The sequence below is a fragment of the Arvicola amphibius genome, chromosome X (genome assembly GCF_903992535.2).
Source record: "Arvicola amphibius chromosome X, mArvAmp1.2, whole genome shotgun sequence".
NCBI classification, from domain to species: domain Eukaryota; kingdom Metazoa; phylum Chordata; class Mammalia; order Rodentia; family Cricetidae; genus Arvicola; species Arvicola amphibius.
Window position 1 is genome coordinate 112,365,142 of NC_052065.1, and position 4,617 is coordinate 112,369,758.

Here is a 4,617-nt window from a genome sequence, read left to right on the forward strand (position 1 = left end):
AGTGTTGTAAAATTTAATCACAGTCTTATATCTCAGTTAAAGAGTCAATAAAAGTTTTAGCTAATAATATTTTGACACCGAGGGCCATAAAGTCATTATTTTGTGGAAATATTTTACTATTATATATTACTTTATATATTTCACTTAATGAGGTAATTAATATCCATTCAAACAGACAATAAACGGGGTTATACTGGAAAGATTTGATTTCTGTTGAGGGTGCAATGTTAAGTTTCCCGGAAACAAGTCACATTTGCTATTTGGGACTGGATGGAATGTAACACGTAGAGATAGAGTTAAGCACTCCACTGGGAAGGGCAAGGCATTTCTGGTCGAGGGAAGCAGATGTTTTAAAGTCCAAAAGTGCGGATTTACCAGGTACATTCCGTGGGTTGTCGGTCGGCTACTTTGGTTGTTCTGTGGGTTGCATGAGGTTTAAAAATTAGCTTTCCAAATACAAACCTTAAATACGGCCTTGGAAAACAGATTAGAGAGTTGAGCCTCCTCTAGGCCCTAGAGAGACTAAAGGTTAACTTTTTTCCTATGGAAAATGTTAAGCATGCACGAAAGTAAACAACAGGACGACAACTCCTCACGTAGCCATTGCCCTGATGCAGCAATTTTATCTTAGGGTCACTGTGGTTTTACTCAACCCTGTCCCATGTCCCCAGTGTTAATTTGAAGGAGACATCCAATACTGTATTGTTTTATACATGCATCTCTGAAGCATGTTTCGTTGTAAAATTTTTACACAGCACAGCCACACTATCATGATCATACTTAAAAGAGCTAACATTATTTTGTTAATATACTTCAAAGTTTTTAAAGAGGTGCCATGACCAGTATAGTGCTTAACCACACACCCCAAGAATGTTTATTCCTCTAAGTATAAAACATTTTTTAGATGGTTTTTGGTTACCTTCAAAATTAAAGTGTCACTGTTGTACCATTGGGGACATCGTATCAGGCCAGTCATTCTTGTGCTTCATAGACTTTACATATGAATAGGACTATTGATTGCTTTTCCCCCTTGGCAGCTTGCACAGCACCTTCAGAGACTATGAAAGCGGGGGTGGGGGGGGGGGGGGGGGGGGGGGGGGGGGGGGGGGGGGGGGGGGGGGTGGAGGTTTCAAGAAGTCGGTTCCAGTTTGATCCCTCTAAGTTCTTTCTATGTGTCTTCCAATCCTAAGTGCTCAGTCCTAACCATGTACTCAAAGCAACATTTCAACATTTAATAGACTCAATATGTGCCTGTAAACTGTGCTATTTAATAGACCATGTCTTTGCCCACTCATGCAACCCACAGACTAACCGAACTGGAGTACTGATAATCCATTGAATGTACCTGGCATATCCCCACTTCTGGATTTTAACACATCTACTTCCCTCTACCAGAAATGGCTTGCCCTTCGCTGCCCTGTCTCTACTTGTCAAATTACATTCGGTCCCGTATCATATTGATGTTGTCTATAAAAGAGCAACCTAAACATGAACATTGTATACGAACCATTTTTTACTGACACATGTAGTGTGTGTGGCTGTTCCAGTCATTTTTAAAATGTTGACGCCTGCACTTACCTCAGAAGCTGAGCTTGGAAATGTTTCTTAGAAGGAAAAATGGCATAGTCAATTTTCATTAAAATAAAAACAGAGAAAATAAATCTCTCAACCTTTTAAAGTCTTTCAAAACAAATAATAAGGGATCTGTTTCCTTCAGTTTTTGGCACCTTTTGCTGGAACTGCCCAAGAAAGAGATTTAAAAAAAGATCGAGGTTAAAGAGAGCTAATGAAAGGAGAGGAAGGAAATAAACAGCTTGGCATTGCAATAAATTGCATCCTTCTGAAGAAACGGAATTATATTAGAATAGATTATTATCTGGCGTTGTTGGAAATGTCCTGCTAGCCTGTTAGAGATGCAGTTATACGGTGTTGGATATTGATGAAGAGAAGGCCATTGAAAGCCAGAGCCTCATTATTCTCCAGGGTGTCCTCGCCCCTGTGACATTAGCCACCTGGAGCCCCGCTTGTTCAGTTGCCCATCTGATAGAATATACAGTCTCCTCATTTCCTGTTCTGCGGAAAATTATTTTATTCAGCAAGTGACTGAACCCTTCTTTGGAATGGAAATTTGAGACAGTAAGTATATTTGGTACAAAGCAAAGAACAGTTTTGATTTCCTTTTCTAGACTACTTTGTCCCAAACGTACCGAGTTAAAAAAAATAGTAAAAGGTCTGCATGCTTCTGGGAGAACATTGATTTGGAAAGTAAGTGGTTTATTTATTCCCCGAAGACTTACTTTTCTATAACAACATGGGTGAGCAAAAAGGCACCTAGTAAAACAGCTGTTTTCTCCGGCTAAATTGTAGTGGTAATACAGCCCTCCTGTGAGGTCATTGAACTCTAGGAGGACAAGTGCACACTGTGGCAAGAGGCTGTGCTTGTGCAGAATGACTTTCCATTTAGCATGGGTAAAGATGGAACATGCACGCTTTTTCAAAAATGTACTTTCCACTCCCCAAACACAGTTATCCCGATGAGAAATAGTTTGATGAGTGCAGGAGGCGAAACTTGGAGTGCGTTCTTATTTCTACTCTTTTTCTTGTTCTAACAGACATTGCCTTTGCACCTTGAGTTAATGGTTCAATCACCATTGTTCTGTCACTAACTGTGCTAAGTTTATGTAAACCTACCTCTTGCTTCACCTAGATTATAAGGATTACTTGTTCCACTCAGCACAGAGATAGTGCAAATAGTTCCACAGATTAGAGAGATGTAAACGGTGGTATCATCCTTTTATCTGGACTTTAGATTTCCAGCAATCTTAACTGGCATCTCTGGACTATGACCAGGACCTGAGAGGAAAAATAGAAGGCCTTTTTGAGGTTAAAATAACATGTCCACAGACCACGGACTTTACCCTGTAGGAGAAACATCAGGAGAGGTGGCCAGATCCCAACTCCAGTCAGTAGCCTCATTTTGTACACGAACAGATATTGGTTCCTAACAAGATGGATGAAACTCAAATTCTTTATACCTAAGTGAAGGAAGCCAGCATTAAAAATACTAAATGATTGTATAATTTAGGCAAAAGTATTTCAGATATTACCGGGACTTGCAGAGTAGGGACAGGGGAAGATTACAAAAACAGCATGAGGGAAATTTGTGGGGTCAGGGAGTTGTCTGTATCTTGATTTTGATGGTAACTTGTCAATACTTACAAAACTAACAGGGCATAGGACGAATCCTTGCTGTGTAGAAAGTGTAACTCTGTCTGCAGAAGAAAAAGGGGAACGGTTGGGGTTAGTGCAAGGAGACTGTGTCACTGTGGCTGCATTGCAGGAGACTTTTAGTAAGCTAAAACATTCGATGAGTTATTAGAACTCCTTCAGAAGCTTCTTCAAGTTTTAGGGGGAAACAGTCTTGTAATGACTTGAATTTGAACTCGCAGAGAATGTTAATGCTGCATTATTATGCCTTTGCTTGGCAGTGGCTCACCCCTGAGCTGAACAGAGAGAGCCACTGTCATCAGGATGAGCAGGGAGAAAGCAGAGGACGGCTCCTTTGGTTCATGTTCATTCTCTGTCTCTGTGTCTCTCTGTCTCTGTCTGTCTTTGTATCCATCTGTTTCTCTTTCTCTCCAAGACGAGACCTTCTACTTCTTCCATTACCCACTTCATCATCAAGCTCAGTTGGTTCTTCACATTGAAATAAAGCATGTTCGTGACCTAAGCACCCTGTCAGCACAGCAGCCTCATCCACATCTCCTATGAATAGCGAGGCACATGTGTGGCTGTGCTCTCCTTTGCTTTGTATGCCCTACCTGTTTGGACTCTTCTGCTCTCTGATAGGCATGATTGAACATAAACTTTTCAGGTCCAACTCAGAAACTGCCTCCTCCATGAGGTCTTTGTTTTTTACACTATTCAAACGTGAATTTTCTCTATTTTATTTCTTTCTTTCTTTTTTTTTTTTTTTTGAGACAGGATTTCTCTGTAGCTTTGGAGCCTGTCCTGGAACTAGCTCTTGTAGATCAGGCTGGCCTTGAACTCACAGAGATCCGCCTGCCTCTGCCTCTCAAGTGCTGGGATTAAAGGTGTGTGCCACCACTGCCTGGCAATTTTCCCTTCTTTAACTGAGCAGAGATGCAGAAAATTGACTTGTTTTTTAAAGGCAGTGACAAACAGATGAGCAACTATCTATCTATACATACACACATACATACACTTCAGATGTTCAGTATATATTGTAAGCTATGCCTCCTTTGTTTGAGAAAATATGTACTGGTTAACAACATGGAGGTGTCCTGTGTTGTCAGTTTGAATACTACCTCTTTTTCATACTAGCTGTATGTGATGGTTTGAACGAAATTTCCCATGTAAATCTTGGGCATTTGAATATTTGCTGTTCAGTTTATGTCTGCTTGGGAAGGATTGGGAAGTACTGTCCTGTTGGAAGATATGTATCACTGTGGGTGGGCTTAAAAAGTCTCCTTCCATCCTCAGGATACACTCTCTGCCTCCTGCTTGTGGGTCAAAAATGTGAACTCTCAGTTGTTCCTGCCATCATCCCTTTCCTCTGCCATTATAGACTCCATTCTTCTCAAACCGTAAGACTGA